Genomic DNA, 20596 nt, shown 5'->3' on the forward strand with positions numbered 1-20596 from the left:
TAACAGTTTTATATTATTCTCATGAATCTCTCAACACACAGGCACTGGAAAAACAGGTTCAAGGCTCCATTGCCCTTAGAGTTCTAGGAGTATCTGAAGAATTCTGCTATTGATTTGAGGCAACATTCTGTCTATTCCCCCTCATATCAACCAAACATTTGTCTCTTTGATGATTACAAATCCAATATCACTACTTTATATTATCAAAAAGTAACTAATATCAATTAGTTTTTACAAAGAGATTTTTATTGAAAAGATACGGTAAGACCGCCCCCTCCCTGTCCCAAACTGAGATATGCTCTCTTTTACAACCTTAGTCCCTCAATAAAGTGGGTACATTTTTAAAATATTGTTACAAACATTTGCATGACTGAGTTTACTTCCAGGTACAGCATATCTAGTAGATGAACCATTTCATTTTTTATAGGGCAAGAAGTCTTAGTTGCCAGACACTGCTGGGCTAGGTCAAACAGGACTCCTCCTGATTATTTTTAACATTTAATATTTAATCATGTGACAAACAGGGCTCCTTCCTGATAAGGAAATCGAGCTCTAGACAGTTGTAATGATTTGCTGAAGATTACTCCTCAGGGCCTGGAGAGACTTACATGAACATCTGATGCTAAATGAAATGAGCAGAACCAGGAGATCATTGTACATAGCAACAAGAAGATTATACAATGATCAATTCTGATGGAAGTGGCTTTTTCCAACAATGAGATGGTTTAGGCCAGTTCCAAAGATCTTGTAATAAACAGAGCCTTCCACACCCAGAGAGAGGATTGTGGGAACTGAATATGGATCACAACATAGTATTTTCACTCTTTTTTGTTATTTTTTGCTTGCATTTTGTTTTCTTTCTCTTTTTTTCCTTTTTGATGTGACTTTTCTTGTGCAGTAAAATAATTGTATAAATATGTATGCATATATCAGATTTAACATACATTTTCACCATGTTTAACATATATTGGATTACTTGCCATCTAGGGGAGGGTATAGGGGTAAGGGGAGAAATAGGAACACAAGGTTTTGGAAGGGTCAATATTGAAAAATCATCCATATATATGTTTTGAAAATAAAAAGTTATAATAAAAAAGAATACTCCTTAGGGCTGTCCAAACTATCAGACTTCTAGTGATTTTGAATTTTCAAGATTTAACAAGACCTTGTAACAAATGAAAGAGGACACAAACAAGAAGTGGCTCCATCCTAAACATCAGCTTGTCTAGGAGTTCATTTGTTTATAGGTGATCATGATAGAGAAGAGAAACCTACCCTTTCATGCTCTGAGAACAGACTATCATTAGTCAGTCTGTCATTAACTATAATGTAAAAAAGGATGATTGGCTAAAGGAATTAAGGGCCACCTGTTGTTTGTGTCTTATTTCAGAGGAGCTGGATCTCTAGGATGCAGATTCCATAGCAGTCTTTTCCAATAGGAAGACTTGGCAAACTATTGAGTGATATTTCTCTTTGTCATCTTAGAGAACCATTTCAAAAGGTCTCTTATCATTTCTCCTCTATCCTGTTTTTGCTGTGTTACTCTCATTGCTTGGACTCAGTGCTTGCTTTATAATTTGGCCATGCAGAGTAGTAGTATTATCATTGACAGCAAAGTAGCACTTTATGATTGTTATAATTATATATTTATTACCTGATTATATAGCCCCTTTAAAAAATAAAAAAAATCAATTGGTTTATTTTATACCTTAAAAAGAAATCTTTTCAGTTCACTTGGTACTTAATAAAATTATTAGATGATTCCAAAGATTCATTTTGCACCATTGATAATAATGCTTTTTAAAACATTTTCCTTTTATATGAAACTACATTCTGGGTCAGGGACAAACAATTCACTAGAACTTTTCAAAAGAGCCCAATATGATCCTATATACTAGTTAGGGGCTGCTTTCTAAAGAATTACTATCCTAAACACTATTAATACTGAGATGTTTGATTTATTGATGGATTGTTTGATTGAAGAGTCCAGGTCAAAATTCTCATGGACATCTTAAATTTGCCTTACTACTCACCTTGTTATTACAACAGATGGAACATTACCAAACCAAGAAGATATCAATCAATATAAAAATATCAAGATTCTTTCCAGATTACTTTTAGCAAATTGCATCTATAGTATGACAACTTTTAACCTGAGGTATGATGTAATCATCAATCAAAGATCTCACAATATCTATAACTTGTTCTCTTTCTCTGCTACACTTGGAAAAATATAATAAAATAGACTAACACTGGAAGAATGAGAAGGCAAAGAGAGAAACTATTATCAGTCTCAGTTAAGTCTCAGTTAAGAATGAGATCTCAGTTAAAAATGAGATAGACTCTCAATATCTTAAAAATAACAAGGAAATCATGTATTTGTTCACCAAAAATTCACATTCAGAGAACTGAGGAACAGAGGGAATGGAGACAGACTATCAGTATGTGTGTAGGTTTAACAGACCTCAAGTGAAGGATTTGGCATCCACCCAGAAGCCATATGAAGCTGACTGAATGGCCAATGAAATATTCATTGCTGAGCTGAGGAGCTTAAAAATCTCCAGCCCCCAGAAAACCCCCCCACCAAAATAAAAGGAGTCATAAAGTAAAAGATTAAAATAAACATAACAAAAAAATTGAAATTTTCCAAGACCTAGGAGGAATAAAAAAATCAGTTAAAGTTCTACAGCACAAATAGATAAAACAATAGGTAAGAGATTAACAGAAAGGAAAATGGGCTCTAGATCATCTAAAAAAGGTCTGAAATTTATGAACAAATGCTGCAAGACAAAGAAAAAATTAATATATGATGAGGAACGAGCCCTGTAGATTCTTAAGAAATCATGGAACCACAGTATAATGTTCCTGAATAGTATAAGAAGGATAAGAAGCAGCAGAATTTATTGTTTGAACTGCAGAAGTAATCAACTTAATAGAAAAGCCAAGGTAGTAAACCTCATAAAAGAAATGAGAGAGAATAATAGATTGGAAATACAAAAACACTGATGTGAAAGACAATTTTGTAGAAGGGAAATACAATGCAATAACATTAAGAGATGACGAGATCTCTATTCAAACAAAACATATTGACAGAGGACAAAGTTACAGTGGAAGACAGAATGCATAGAATTTTAAGGATTGTATTTTTCTTAAAAGGACATAAGTCAAAAAACCTGAATGACATAAATACAAAAAATAATGGCAAACAATCTTCCCAAACTTTGTGAGTACAGAAAATAAGGAATCAATCCAAAGAATCCACAGATTTTTTCCAGGACAAAATTCCATGTTGACTCTAATATATATATAGTAACTTCATTTAATGATTCCAATGTAACAACAATAAATTTTGAAAGCAATCAGGGAATAGTTTCTTCAAATCTAAAAGCAACATATCCTATTAGTGTAAGCCTAAACATTAATGATAAAAAGATGAGCATTCAATAAAAAGAGGAATGTGAAGCATTTCCCCCCAAAACAAACAATATCTGAACAAATTATTATTATTATTATTATTATTATTATTATTATTATTATTATTAATTGCTGAGGCAATTAGGGTTAAGTGACTTGCCCAGGGTCACAGAACTAAGAAGTGTTAAATATCTGAGACTGAATTTGAACTCAGGCCCTCTTATTTTCTATCCAAATACTTCAGATAACAGAAATGCATGAAGGGTAATTAAATATAGCTACCAAGAAGGGTGCAAGTAATAAAAATAAATTACCATGAGGTATTAGGGAATCCAATGATTCCAGCAGATTTTGAAGTCCTGTAACAGTCTTATCATGTCTCAGAGAATCCAATGATTCCTGAGGGTTTTCAAGTCCTACAACAATCTGATGTCTCAGAGAATCCAATGATTCTTGAGGATTTTCAAGTCCTACAACAATCTTATGTTTCAGAGAATCCAATGATTCCTGAGGGTTTTCAAGTCCTACAACAATCTTATCATGTCTCAGAGAATCCAATGATTCCTGAGGGTTTTGAAGTGCAACAATTTTTGATGTCCATGACTCAAACGCCATAAGTGCCATGCTCTTTCAATGGTGAGCACAATCAGCAACAGAACCATCTCATATTTCTTGGGTCTTCTCCTTCTTTTCAAGGGTCTGCTCCGTCTCTCTGCGATGGACAAGGCAAATACGGCTCATTGGCACCCATCTGATTCTTTCTCTACCTGTAGAGATACAAGCAAACCCTCTCCCCCAAGCAGTTGACCTATCTGGTACCTTCCATTCACCACTTTCTGGGTCTCTCCACATCATCTGGCAATTATCTAAAGATAGTGGAGCTGCTTGCACTGGACACTGCCCTTCCAGTGGGTTATAAAACCTGTCTGCCAGAGCCAGTGCATCTTTGTCAAAAATCAAGAAGTTAATAGTATAAAGAGTTATATTTAGAAGTTCTCTAGGGTTACCTGTGGAATGGTGCACCCAGAGAGTGCCTAGAAGTCCAATACCCAGACATGACCAATCAGCCAGGAAGCCATATGATGGAAGAAAGGGATTACACAATCAATCAGCCAGGAAGCAACCTGATGGGAGAAAGGGATTACAATTAGGGAGAATAGAGTTTTATGCAGCTAGGACAACTGAGATACCCCCTGAAGAGGTGAAATCTGTTCCTCTCCAGCCTATGGATCCCTTGCCTCCAGGCACAGTAGGCTTGACCATTTCACCTCCTTTTTGTACATACAAAACAGTGTCCATCCACACACTGATGTGGGAAACTGGGGAATGTGTAGATAATATCCCAGTCACTAATACAAGTAGACAATGTGTGACTTATCACCCAGGAGAAATAATAGCATCAGGTTTACTCATACAGAATCCTATTAAGCAACCTGGTGATAGTCACCCAGATTCTGACTACAGACCACAAAATCCAGGAATATACTGCACAGCAGCTGTAACAAATGACCAACCTATGCTCACGATCTATGTAAATGGCCTACCATTAGAAGGATTGGTAGACACAGGTACAGATCATACAGTCATTAGAGGTGCCAATTGGCCCAGTCACTGGCCAAAGATTAAAGCAGACACCTACATGTCTGGGGTAGGAGGATCAATAGCAGCTGAAGTTAGTGCTGCCCCTATGAGATGTACTTTTGAAGGCAAAACAGAAGTTTTTACTCCTTTTATAGTTGAAAAAGTCCCCAACAATCTGTGGGGAAGAGTTGTTTTACAGCAATTAGGGTTAAAAATGAGTACTTCAGTTTTTTAAGCAGGGCTGCTGTTGAAAGCCTGCCAACACTTTCACCTGTTCCTATCCAACGGCAAACTGATACACCAGTGTGGATAGAACAGTGGCCCTTAGGTAGTGATAAAATTCAGTCCTTATTAGATATATAGTACAGGAACAGCTTGACCAAGGACATTTGCAACCTTCTCTAAGTACTTGGAATTCCCCAGTGTTTGTTGTAAAAAAGAAATCTGGAAAATGGAGGATGTTAACAGATTTAAGAAAGGTGAACGAACAGATGGAAACTTTGGGAACTCTTCAGCCTGAACTTCCATCTCTTACTCAATTGCCTAGAGAATGGCCTCTTTGGGTCATAGATATTAAGGATTGTTTCTATTCTATCCCTCTGGATAAGGAGGATATGAAAAGATTTGCCTTTTCAGTGCTCAGCATTAACTTAGCAGAACCTTATAAAAGATATGAATGGACAGTTTTGCCACAGGGAATGAAAAACAGCCCCACGTTGGATGTCAAATGTGATGACTGCATATTTTAAAATCAGCCGGAGTCAGGAATTCAGGTTAAGGGAAAATCTTCAATCTTTATTCTCAGTAGAGGTGAAGAAGGATCAGAGGTGAAGGGGCACGGAGGTGAAGGGGGATCGGAAGTGAAGGGAGGATCACGTGATGTGTGCAGCTGAGTCAAGAAGCCAGCCAGACAGTAAGCCAGCCAGCCTTCCCTTTCCACTCCTCTCCCCGCCCCTCTACCTCCATCCACCAAAATTGTCATTTCCTATACAACACATCAGGACTTGCACAAAGAGTGGGCGGGGGTCATTCTTTCTCGAAGCATATATATTAATAGAGTATGGTCCAATTACTATTTAGCCTCACATGCATGGGACCTCAGTGCATCAACTTGAGCTTCAGCCCATTACAATGAGGAAAAAAGAAAAAAAAAACTAAAAAGAAAGATAGACATTTATGGAATTAATAATAAAAACAAAACAACAGAGAGATCATAAAAAGATTTCTTTCTAAAAATGTGTTAGAAGAAAGGGATAAAAGTGGAATTGAAATACAAGTGATGGTGAAGAAACATACCTAAAACATCATGGACTAAGTCTCTCAACACTTCACCTTCAAAAGATGAAATAGTTCACTTTGGTTATATGAAACTGAAAAGTTTCTGTAAAGAAAAACATTAATTATCACTCTAGGATAATTAATAATTCTAGGATAATAATAATTCTAGGACAAATGGCAGAAAATATTTTTATCAAATTTTTCTGATAAGGATTTGGTATCCAAGATAGGCAATTCACATGTATATGTTTATGCATATATATGTGTGTCTATATATGTAGATATGTAAATACACATTTATGTAACTAAAAGTCCTACTCAGTGGCCAAATGATATAAACAAAAAGTTGTCATAAAATTGCAAAGTGCCAAAGCAATATGAAATAATGCTCTTATTAATAGAAAAATATAAATACAATTATGATTTTCCATCCCATATTGGAAAAACTGTTAAAGATGACAAAAATTGGAATAGTCAACATTGGAGGGGTAATGGGAAGATAGATATACTAGGATGTTGTTCAGTACAACTATTTTGGAAAGCAATTTCAAATTAAGCAAAGAACTAAAATGGTGATACTTTTTGGTTAAGGATTTCACTACTAGATTCCTAAGCAAAGAAAGCCACTGATAAGAAGAAAGTCTTCATATAAGACTTTCTTATATGATATATATATATTCGCATATATATGATATAATAATATCATTATTTATGATAATAAAAATATTATCACTTTTTTATGATAGCAAAGAATTAGATACAAAATAAGAATTCATCAGTTAGGGAATCGTTAAGCAAAATTGTGATTCATGAATAGAATAGGCTTATTGCTATATCATAAAAAATGACCAATATGGTAAATAGAGAAGAGAAATGTGAAGAAAAAGCCAAGAAAATGATATCCACAATAATTATACAAAGTAAATGGAAAGAAACATTTCTAAAAAAGATTAAAAATGCATATCACAAAATTACCGAGAACAAATATGGCTCCAAAGAATAGATATAAAAAAACACCTTCACTCTCATACATTTATAAAGTTAAAAGGTCCACAGGGATGGTACATTGCACATATTTTCAGACTTTTGATGTATTTAATCACTTTTGCTTTTTTCCCCTCTTCTGTTTTGTCTTTAAAATATCATTTGATATGCAGGATGGTTCTTAGAAAGAAAAGAAAGGGTCAGGAAAAGGAAAGAAGGAAATGGAAGGGAGGGAAGATACAAGAGGAACAAAGGAAGGGAAGAACAAGAGAAGGGAAAGGAAGAAAGGAAACTGGAGAAATTTTTATGATTAAGAAAACCAAAAAGCATTAATTCATTATTTTTTAAAAAATGATCTAGTCTAGTCCTCTCATATTATATATGAGGAGCCAAAGCCCAGAGAGATTTAATGATTATCTAAAATTACAAGCAGTAAGTGATAAAGCTGACTTTTAACCCAAGTCTTTTGACTCCAAACAGGCACTGCTAGGTGTGTATAACCCTGGATAAGTCACTTACTTGAGGCATTCATTGTACCTCAATTTCCTCAAATTTAAAATGGTTATATTAATGGCATCTCCTCTTAGAACAGGACCAAATAAAATAATAACTATAATCCTTAGCACAGTTTCTGGCGCACAATAGGCACCTAATCAATATTTACTCCCTTCCCTTCTTTCCACAGAAATAGGTTCCATCACACAACCCGAATTCTGTGAAAATATGGGATCTGGAAAGCATCAAACTATATGGAAAACATTACCTTACCCTGAGCAATAATCAATTTGCTGGCCTGATTTTGGGGAACCCATTTTCTTTACAATCTAAGTGCTTTTGTAGGTGAGCTCATAAATAATGCATAATTTTACAGGATAAGAATTGGGGCTGTAATTTTATTGATATAGAAAAATCTTTGTAAGGAAATTCTTTCTACCCATGCAGGTTGGTATTTTTGTGCAATTTATACTCTTAAAAAGTCTGAGGGTGTTAAATGACTTGTTCAGGGTCAAACAATCTTTATCAATGTTAGGTTTGAACCAAGGTCTCTCTGATTGCTAGGCTAGCTCTTTTTTCCACTATGCCATGCTTCAGTTTAACAAAGGAAGAAAGGTGGGTGGGAATAACAACAACAGCAAAAAGTTCTGTTAGACAATCAACTGACAAAAAGATTAGAAAAAACAGAATAAGAAAAAAGAAAAGGAAATCTTAAAGGAAAACAAAAAGGATATAATCATTGCTATCACTAATCTCAGATCCCTGCAGGAGGAGTCACTGTGGGTCTGGCCATCTGTTTCTCCAACCATGTATTAGTTGAGGTGATTAATGATGGTGGCTTCTTGCTTGAATCTAAGATGCTTCATTAATTTTTCCAAGGTACATGGCTAATGGGATGTTTCAGAGCAAACACAGATCAACTGCTTTAACTATGACCCAGGTGTTATTGTGGAAGCCAGGAAGGCAAATTTGCTACAGTGTATGAAATAGTATCTGCATGTGCAAAATACTTTTAAAAGCTGTTGCTAGGTATTTTACTCCTTGACATTTGCATGCTTGAGCAAAGCTTATCTGCTTTTTAGCAAAAATATTACATTAAAGACCATTTTCAAAAGTGGTCTTGCTCAGGGTAGCATATCCTCAGAAAAGACTTTGAAGGAAGCAGTATTCACTAGTTTAATATAATTCCTAGATCAATGAACTAAATGGCCCCTCATTTCCTCATGACTGACCTGACTACTTATTTTTGTTAGATCATCAGACCAGATGCCTTTTATCCTTGCTAACAAAAATTAAAAGTCTATATTTCTGTCTAAAACCATTTGGTGTGTACTTCAGGGCAAAAGGATCAGAATCGTTACTAATGTCCTCAATTCTAGACCAAGTTGGGAATGACTCCAATAGCTTGTTTAAAGGAAACATGGGCAAGAGACAACAGTTTCATTTAAGAAGGAGAAAAAAACTAGTTCTTATATCTTAGCTTCATTGTTGCTCATCCAGTGTCATTCTCATTTACACCTCTCAGCCTTGAGTTTTCTGGTTAATTGTTCCACTAAAATAAATTTCCACAATTTTAGAGATTTTTAGAGATTAGAAGAAATAAGATTTCAAGGATCATAGGATTTCAAAGAATCACAGGATCATAGAATTTGAGATTTTATTTTTAATCCAATCCAATTCATACATAAAAAAGAAGGAATCTCTCCTAAAATTGGTCTAAGATGGATGGATCCCAAACCTCATCTAATTCAATACACTCATTTATAAATGAGAAAATTGAGGAACAAAATGTTAACTGACTTGTCCAAGATTCTACAATTATCAAATAATAGATTCATATTTTAATTCTGGTTCTTTGATTCAAAACCCATTGTTCTTTCCTATCTTACATATGTGAAGGTGGCCATGACTCTTGCTGAAGTATGAAGTGAAATTAATAAGACAAAACTAAGATTGGGGTTAGAAAGGAATCTGTTTAAGAAAGTATTGAATCACAGAATCATACAATTACAGAATTTTAGAATTGGAAGGAATAAAGGATGACATATTAAAGCAAGTCAAAAATTTATCAGCTGTTCTTTCTTGGCTAGAAACCCAGCAGATGTCTACATGCTTGAATCACAGACGCACAGAATTTCAGTGGGGAAAGGAGCCTTAGAAACCATTCAGTCTGACACATGACTGACAAAGAATCTCTTCTACAACATACTTACTAAGTGGTGTCTCCTCTTCATCTCCTAAGGCAATCCCCACCTCCAAATTATTTGTTCTTCCTTATAATAAGCCTAAAGAGATTTCTTTTAAATTTATTTTTCTTGATTGTGTTTATTTGTTATAGGATTTTTCTTTTTATTCCTTTATCTTTTGGGGAGGAGAAAGGAAGAAAAAGTAAATCCTTTTTAATGGAAAAATGCATTTTAATTTAAAAATATCCTTCCCAAGTGTTACATCCAGAAATGAACTGAATATATTCAGTTTTTTATTCCTTTATGCAGCTTAAGAGCCTATTAATTTTCCTTGTATAGCATCACCCTATTGACTCAAGATGAGTTTTCAAAGTTCTAAAAATTCCTGATCTTTTTTTCAGACAATTTGAAATTTAACCATTCCTCTTTCATCTTGAAATTGAAAAGTTGATTTTTTCACAGATGTAGCAAAATATTTATTTTAAAACCTGATAATAAGTATTATATTAATTTTTACAAACTAGAATTAACACTAACTTGTTTATTGGTTTGTAAAACAAGAAAATAAATAGAAGAAAAATAAAAGTTTTTCATCTGAAGATTTATGACATTTTTAAAATGAAGTGAATTGTTTAGTTATTTTTGTTTTCTTTTAACCCGTTAGGTTTCCCTTAGTCTAACCTTAGTGATGAGGGTCTCACTGTGAATAAAACTTTATAGAGTTAATTTTCCATGCTTTGGAATTTTTCATTTGAGGATATGTGTCTTTTTTGCATATTTTTACATGTTTTAGGAGTTAAGAACCATTCATAGAAAAGTAATTACAAGTCTGACAGTTTTGTGATATCTGCATGAACTCAAATTAAGTTCATATTAAAAAACATAATCTGCATGAAAATGAATACATATGTTTTCTATTTTGCTTTGTTTATACAATTAATTTTAATGATGACAGAAACAAAAAATTATAAAAAAGAATTTCAGGGCTCTTAAATTTAAGTGCCACTGCAATCCAATTGTAAAGATGGCTATGCAAACAAAATTTTGCTTTGATAGGTGAGAAGATAAATACATTTACAGCAGCTCTTTACATACATTGAAAATTTTATTTCAATTTTTTCTAAAAATTGAAATAAAATTTAACAAGTTGTTTTACTAATCTTAAAGTGAAGATCATAGCACATAATAGTTGTAATACAATAAATTTGCTGGCATAAGGTAGAATAAGAGAGCATAATGGAAATGTTATTTTAGCCCTTGGACTGCCTGGTCTTGATACCCTAGTTAACAACTCTAGATTCTAGCTCTTATATGGATTGTAATTTTCTCCAAATCAAACTTCATAATCTCCAACTGATGTTTTATTTTTTACCCATCACTCACAAAATACATAGCTGATAACAAAGACATTTTAATTAAATAACAATTATTAAAATGATGCTATAAAATTATTACTAAATATTGAACTTACTTTTAGATTAATATACACTCATTGAAAATAATGAACCTTAATAGGAATAAAGGGAATAGAGATGAAAAATACACATGGCCAGAGCTCTTCTCTGAAAAGATGTTCTTTTAAGAGAATGTTTATAGGAATCACAATAGATAGAGTATGAGACCTGAAGTCAAGAAGATTTCAATGTTAAAATCTAGTCACTCAACTCTGTTTACCTCAGTCTTCTCATCTGTAAAATGAGCTGAAGAAGGAAATGGCAAATCAGCCCAGTATCTATGCCAAGAAAACCCTAAATGGGCTCACAAAAAGTAGGACATGACTGAAATGACTGAACAGCAACAAAAATAGAAAAGGTCAATTCGTGTCTCCAACATTCCAAAACTGTTGTCTTCTCCTAATATTATTAAACTACTCCTTGCTGGACTTGTTCTTCATCAGACTTTGTCCTCAGCACAGCTCTGCCTGGAATTACTCTTCCTTTCTTTGATCTAAGCATCAACTCTATTGCTCTAGTAGAGTTGTCATATGGCTAACTGTGGCTAAAAGGAAAGGCAGTTCTACCTTTTGGGGGGTTACCACTAGGGATGATGTGGTTACTATTTTCACCAGCTCTTGTAACCATCTCCGCCATCTTTTTTTTTTTCTTTTTAAAAACATTTGCATTTAAAATTTTGATTCCAAATTCTATTTTCCTCTATTCCCTCCCTCTCCTTTATCCTTCCTGAGATGGTAAGCAATCAGATATGTTATACATATGCAGTTGTTAATGATATATCCATACTGGTCATTTTGTAGAAGACTCAAATAAAAGAAAAAATGAAAAAAGTAAAAATTAGCACGCTTCAAAGTGTATTCAGACATCAATTCTTTTTCTGGAAAGAAATAGTATGCTTCATCATTGGTCCTTTGAGATTGTTTAGATCATATTGCTGAGAATAATTAAGGTATTCACACTTCTTTACTGAATAATATTGCTGTTACTATGTACAATATTCTCCAGTTTCTGTTTGCTTCACTATGCATCAGTTCATGTAAGTCTGTTCAGGTTTTTCTGAAGATATACTGCTTGTCGTTTATTTTAACTTTATTTTAATAAAGCATTTTTAACCAAGCACTGCTTGGTGCTTTAATAAATAATCTTTAATAATAATAAATAGGAGACCTTTGTGGGCTATTTTTATATTGATTTGTATACATATTTTATATACATATTATATATATGGAGTTGTGTATAAATTTCTCAAATGAAAAACGATCATGAATAGAAAAATCTTGCACTATGTTAGTGATAGATACATCAAGTCATAATGTGGTACAACGAGACATGAACATAGGGAGTTTTCTGGAATGAATTCCCAGGGTCTGGAGTTTACAGATCAAGGGAACACTTAGCAAGTAGGTAGAGTTCCTAATGAACTCATGATTAATAAAGAGGAAGGTGGAACCTTTTATGAGAAAAGATCCAAAACAAGGAATACTAGCTATGCTAATTGTGTGCAGCAGCAAATCAAGTTGTGTTCTTGATCATCCTGTTTATACAAGATAGCTTTGGGAGTTGATGTCTCTAGCTTAACCTCCAGATTGTATAAAGTAACTCTGAGTGGCAAGAATAGGAAAGTTCTGTCTCCTAAAGATTAACTCTATGGGGCCAGCTTTCTCTTCACTGAGACCCACTTAGAAATGTGGTTACTATCAGAAACATGGTCTTTTGCTGGAGTCCATTCATCCCATCTAAGATGACATAGCTAGGATTTCAACCTATCAGTATTTAGGTTGAAATACTAGATATGTCATCTTAAATAAGTCATTTAACTTTGAACTTTAGTTTCCTCATCCATAAAATGAGAATTTTGGACCAGATGACCTCTAAGGTCTCTTCCAGCTCTAGATTTAAGATCCTAATTACTGAGAAGCACCCCAGAGTTCAAAGCACTAGTGGTAACTTCATTTAAACTGAATGGGAATAAAAAATGGCAGAGCCCCTGAATTTGGTTTCAATAATAAGTGAGTTTTCAAATTGGGAGTGAAAAAAGGGTTAAAAGAAGTCTGCTTTCCAGAACCTTATGTTTATGCATGTTTTGAGGTATTTTTAGGACTCTAAAGGAGAGGAAGACTGTGACAAGCACATTTTGATCCTTTGTCTCATACAAAGAATAAAGTGATTAGTTCTCAAAGTAATTTATGCAGAGGTGGACATCAAGATGTTTATTAAAGCAGAAAAACTCTCTCATATATTTTACTATATTAGTATGTAAAGTGATTGATATATTGGCTAGGATAGAGGTGAAGAACTAGATTAGAAGATAGAGAAAAGAGTCAGAAAAATTAATACTTGTTTGTTGTGATTCACACCGGTAAAATAAAAGAGCTACTATACATGTTATCAGGAAGTTGATAATGTATTTGAATTATATTGGAGAAGACAGCTCTGTTGGAAAAACCATAGAATCAATGTTCTTGTGTGTATATTCTAAAGATATATGATCTTTTTGAATCAACAATCATTTGTTAAATAACTGCTATGTGCCAGGCATTATGCTACATGGTGAATATAAAAAGGTGAAAAAATAGTGTCTGCTTTTAAGGTGGGCACAGAGGAGGACAAAAAATGAATAAGTTGGAAAACTTGATCCAAGAGCAAGGAATGAATGATGTTGTAGACTTATACATAGAGGTCTTATGGTTCTTATGTAGTAAATATTTTTTTTCCAGGAAAGAATCACAAGGTGATAGATACATTGAACCTCAACTGATCTGGCCAAAAATGGAAAATTATTCTATTTTATCAAAGGAAATTACTTATAAAGGCTGGAATTATTCCTGAGTCAGGTGTTGTGATACACAATCATTTACTAGTTTATTAGAATAAAGATAATAATTAATATAAAACTAGACAAAATAAGAAAAATTAGAAAAAATGGCAATGGAGTTAAAAATTACTATAAACTGATATATTTAAACATGTTATTGATACTGAAAATTGATCAGTAGATGTGTGTATATAAGCATATGTATATTATACATACATTTGTATATACATATAAACATACATAGTCACACAGAAACACAAATAGCTCATCTACATATCTATCTATATATCTATGTTCCCAAGTCTTTGCTGAAGGCTTATGTCTTTGTTCTTCTGTATACATATACACACATACACACACACATATATATACATTCATGCAATGAACATTCATTCTCTATTTATTATTGTCTCTGTGGCTAAAATCTTTTGAGTAATTATAGTTATACTTCAAGAGACTCTGAAATATTCCAGAACTTAATATCCTCAACAAAATGTCATTAATATCTTTGTGATCTTGGGCAGCTAGGTGGTTTGGTGAATAAAGTGCTGGACTTGGAGTAAAAAAAATCTGACTTCAAATATGGCTTTATTTGGTGTGTGACCTTAGTCAAGAACTTAACCTCTGTTTGCCTCAGTTTCCTTGGTCAAAAATTGGAAATAACAATAGTATCGACTTCCTAGGGTTCTTGCAAGAATCAAATGAAATAATATTTTAAAAATCACTTAGTACAGTGGCTGGGTCATAGTAGGTGCTACATAAATGTTAGCTATAATCATTATTGTTATTCAAATCACTTCAATTCTCTAGGCTTGTTTCCTAATCTGTAAAATAAGGGATTTGGACTAGATGACATCTGAGTTCACATCAGCTTTAATTATATGATATCTACAAACTGAAATGTCTGAAGGAATTAATCATATATAAAGGATCCTTTGTTAACTTAGTTTCTCCTCTGGATCTCAGTCACTAAGATCCATAACATTAGCATCTCCTAGGCCCCAGCTTTCATAGTTGTCCTTGGTGCTGAAATACCAAAGTACATCATAGCAGGTAAATACATTATGGAATTATCTTTCATATGACATTATTTACATAGACTACAGTCATAATTAAGGTCAAAAGGGTAATTGTTATTTATATTTTCATTCTGAAAAAATACCTCAAATATATAGGAAATATTTCTAGCTTCTTTTCCCCATATTGTTTATTGTTTTCATATGTTTGTGGAATAATATTTTTGTATAGTTTCTCTCTCTTGACCTTGATAAATTAGGAGAGAATTATAAAAATTTTCTCTCTTGTTTTTGCCCAAGTGCTTTATAGAAAGGTTAGAACAAACATTTTAAGAAACTGCTTTTCATTGACAATTTATTTTTCTAATTGATGAAATTAAAATAAGAGCAACAAATTAACAGAGCTTGATCTCAGGTACAGAGATCAGAATGAGTAATGCTGGTAATGAAGTCTTAATTGGTGTCTGTATGACTCTCTGATTAGGAGCATTACATTATTGATTTAGCCTTTGATGTTAGTCTCAAAACAACACAACAGCCCTTTAAATTTTCCTTTTCAGATACTTTCTGCACACTTAAGCAGAAGCAAAGAAACTACTCATTATGTCCTGTTTTTAATCAAAGCCCATGTTTTTGTAGTCTCTGAGAAGGGAATTGGAGGGAACTGGACTGAATTCTCTTCCAAAGTAGGGATATGACACATTATCTCTCAAATAACTAGCTTCTGAATAAAACTTAGGTAAAGCAGTAAGGTTGCATTGAATGACTTCACAGTTTCCCAAGAGAAAACTAACTGCAAGACACAGAAATCTTCTAGACAATCTAGGAATAATCACTATATATTTGAAATAATAATAATAATACCAACAATCATTAATAATATCTTTGTCTTACATTTGCATGTTAATAAATAAATAAATATTTATTAAAATCCTATCATATGCCAGACACTCTGCTGGTCCCTGGGGATAGAAGTACAAAGAAGGAAATGATTCTTACAATAAGTTTACATTCTAATAGGGGAATACTTATAAAACAAATAGTCCCTATGAACATTTGAGGTGGATTTTCTAACTTGGCTCATCTCACAATTCTTCTAAACTAATTAAATTCTGTTTGCTCATAGAGCATAGTACCTTTTCTGATAAGGGCATACCATGCTAGGTAGTCTTGTGCCAGTGTCTCCCATGGCATTCAATCAATTCTGAAGTTCTAAAGAGTGTCCTTGTATTGATTTTTCTGATTACCTTGTGAGTGCTTGTCCTATGTGAGTTCTCCAAAAAACAGTCTTTTTGGCAAGCATACATTTGGCTTTCAAACAATGTGGGCAGCCCAGTGGGGTTACGCTCTTTGTAGTAAAGGTTATGCTTGTCAGTTAAGTTCAAGAGAGGTAGCTTATCCTGCAGGTAATCTTTAGAATCTTCCTAAGACAACTCAAATGGAAGCAATTTAGTTACACTGGTATAATGTTCAGGTTTCACAAGCGTATAACAATGAGATCGGCGCAATGATTCTCTAGACCTCCAGTTTGGTGATCAGTCTAATAATTTTTCTCTCCCATTCTTTCCTTCAGAGCCTCCAAAACACCGAGCAAACACTGGCAATATGTGTGTCAACCTCATTATTAATGTATAAATACCTGGAAAGTATACTGCTAAAGTAAAGTGAACTTATCTACAGCATTCAAAACTTTTCCATCTGCTGTAACCAATGGTTCTACATATGGATGATGTGGTGCAGGCTTATGGAACACCTGTGTTTTCTTAATTGCTAATTGTTAAACCAAAATTACCACAAGCAGCAGAGAATTGATCCATACTTTATTACATCTCAGCTTCAGAAGCTATATTGAGTGTGCAAAATTACTGTGTGTAAAAAAAAATTCATACACTTTCTCCACTTTAGTTTTCATTTGTAGTCTTTTCAAATTGAAGAATTTACCATCAATGCAGTAGCTGACTTTGATACCATGTTTGTCCTCATTGAATGTGTTTGACAACATAGCTGAAGACATCAAGCTAAGAAACAGGGGAGCAAGCACAGTGCTTTATTTCACTCCATTGAGTGGTGACTGGGAAAGTTCAAGAACATTGCCCATTGTCCAGAACCCAAGCAAGCACAACATCATGAAACTGATGTACTATACTGATGAATTTCTATGGGCAAACAAATTTTGACATAATTTTCCATAAACCTTAATAACTAACAGTATCAAAGGTTTTGATCAGATCTATAAATGTTATATTCAGAACTCTGTACATGCAAAGTAATTAAATACAAGGTAATTTGAGAAGGGCACTAGAAAATGGAAGGATTAGGAAACTTCATGGAAAAGAAGGTGCCTGACCCGCATCATAAAGGATGTAAGATATATTATTTTATGATATAAATACAGTTATCTCTTTCATATCTAGGGGATTATAGAAATAGTGTGATCTAGAAAATCTATGTAAGATTTTTGGCACTTCTTTAACATCAGAGAACAAGTATGAATTAATATGGTATTAAAAGGTATAATATATTGATATTATACAACACTATACATATATTTTATGCATTTCTGAGTTTTTAAAAGTTTTCTTGTGTTGTTTGCTAGCCTTCACATGTTGTCTGTAACCTGCTAAACTCCTCTTAAATTCTCATTTAATTTCTTAAGCCTACCCTGATATATTGAAACTGTGGTGGGGAAGTTATAATGTGAAAGAGTAACCATATAAGACATAAAATATAATTTATTTTTTCCCTCTCCAAGCCCACCCTTCTTTTTATCTTCATGTTCCATTTCCATAATGACTACTGCTATCCTTCCAATCATCTAGGATTTTGATCTTACCATTTTCCTTTATTTTTTACTCCCCCTAACTCTTCATTCATAATCAATCAGTTTCTAAGTCTTTTTGCTTCTACTACCACAAACTTTCTCAAATCTGTTCCCTCCTTTCCACTTAATAGAGTTGCTCACTCCAGTTCAGTCCATGCTTCACATGGACTACTAGAATAACTTCCTTTCATTTATTTATTTATTCATTTTTTAAAATAGCCTTTTATTTACAGGTTATATGTATGGGTAACTTTACAGCATTGACAATTGCCAAACCTCTTGTTCCAATTTTTCCCCTCCTTACCCCCACTCCCTCCTCCAGATGGCAGGATGACCAGTAGATGTTAAATATATTAAAATATAAATTAGATACACAATAAGTATACATGACCAAACCGTTATTTTGCTGTACAAAAAATAATCGGACTCTGAAATATTTTACAATTAGCCTGTGAAAGAAATCCAAAATGCAGGTGGGCAAAAATATAGGGATTGGGAATTCAATGTTATGATTTTCAGTCATCTCCCAGAATTCTTTCGCTGGGCGTAGCTGGTTCAGTTCATTACTGCTCCATTGAAATTGATTTGGTTCATCTCATTGCTGAGGATGGCCAGGTCCATCAGAATTGGTCATCATATAGTATTGTTGTTGAAGTATATAATGATCTCTTGGCCCTGCTCATTTCACTCAGCATCAGTTCGTGTAAGTTTCTCCAGGCCTTTCTGAAATCATCCTGTTGGTCATTTCTTACAGAACAATAATATTCCATAATATAGAATAACTTCTTAATTCATTTTCCTATCTCTGATCTTGGCTTCCTTTAATTCATCTTTCACATAACTATCAGATTCATATAAATAAAGTACATATATGACCATATTACTTCTCTACTAAAAAAGCTTCAATGTTTTCCCATTACCTTCAGAATTTAATACCAATTCTTCTTTTTAGAACTTATGTCTCTTCATAATTTGGCCCCAATATACAATATTAGCTAATTTTACTTTGCTTCTATCTTGCCTTCTTCATACCAGCCAGAATATCCTACAGGAAGTTCCATCCACCATAGCATTTAGACACAGTGAATAGGACATCAGGCCTAGAATCACTAAACCCTGAATTTGAATTCTGCCTCTAACATTTCCTGTGAGTAAGTCATCTAACTTCTCTCTGATTCAGTTTCTTTATTTAAAAATGGGAATAATAATAGCACTTACCTCCTAGGGCTATTGTTAGAAAATGCCTAATATATAATGGGCATTTGATTAATATTTATTGTTAAATTTGATTTACATATATTATTTTATTAAAATTGACAATGACACTAGTAGACAAGAAAAGTATTGTTATCTTTATTGAACAGCAAAAAAGCTGAAGTTCAAAAACATCAAATATTCTACATGAATTATATAGTTAATAAATGATGAATCTAAAATTTAAGCAGACTGCTACAAAAATCTTAATTTAAGGTTTTGTAAACTTTAAAAAAACAACACCTTTTTGTTTATGCATTTATGCAACAATGTTGTTGTCTTCATTTGAAATCTCATGTATTTTTAATATTTTAAACATTATTCAGGGAAAAAAGATCCTAAACTTTGCCAGTCTGGCAAAGAGGTCAAAAAAGAAAAGAAAAGTTAAGAATCCCTGCTCAAAAAGGGAAGTATAATGGCTTAATGTCAAGAGCCTTTGCCTTAGAATCAGAAGAACTAGGCTGGAGTTTATTCTCTAATGCCCCTTGCTACATGGGAAGCATTGAACAAGTAAGTTATAGTCTTCTCATATCTAAAATAAGGGGACTGGATTGGCCTCTATAATTTCTTCCAGCTCTAAATATATGATCCACACAAATATGTGAATTCTACATCCAGGCCAATTTCCAGTAAATCAGGGCCAAATAGTGAAAAAATGGATCCAAAACTCAATGTCAGGTCTTCAGACTCTGATTTTGATCCTCTTTCCACTAACTTACAATTCTTTCAATTGGAACCATTTCACAGAACAGGATCTATTGCTTGTTCTCACTGATGAATTTTCCATTTGCAAATTGACCAGCTTGCAAATGTGAGAATAGAAATTGTTTCCTCTCAGTACCCTTGCTGTGTTGGTCATTCAATTAATTGTACACAGCTCCCTAAAATTCTGTCAATTTGCTTTTCTGTCAGCAATACTGATGTTACTGGTTGTCTCCCCTATAGAAGGTTCCTTCTTTAAATATTTGAGAGACAACGTGTTTTATGGAAATGGCAATGCTACAGAAAGACTAAGAAGACCAGTTTTATTTCTAGAGTCATTCCTTTCTAGCCTTGTAACCTCTGGAAAATTAGAAATTTCCTGAGCTCTGAGTTCCTCATTCATGAAATGGAGATTTTTTTTTTTTTTTTGGCATAGTCCTTTACCATTCTCAAAGAGCTACATAAACAATTTTTTGAAAAATTATTATACTACCCACTTTGTTTACTTCATGAGAATTAAATAAGGAAATATATGTGAAAATTACAAAACAATGAACATTAAATTCAGAGAAGTCATTAATATTCCGAACATATCA

General features: G+C 33.5%; 1 pseudogene; it reads right to left on the reverse strand.

Annotated features, from left to right (window-relative positions):
* Nucleotides 1-12019, reverse strand: part of LOC105749082 — a 65123-nt pseudogene extending 53104 nt beyond the window's left edge.
* Nucleotides 12020-20596: the final 8577 nt, after the last annotated feature.

This window comes from Sarcophilus harrisii, chromosome 2 (genome assembly GCF_902635505.1).
Source record: "Sarcophilus harrisii chromosome 2, mSarHar1.11, whole genome shotgun sequence".
NCBI classification, from domain to species: Eukaryota; Metazoa; Chordata; class Mammalia; order Dasyuromorphia; family Dasyuridae; genus Sarcophilus; species Sarcophilus harrisii.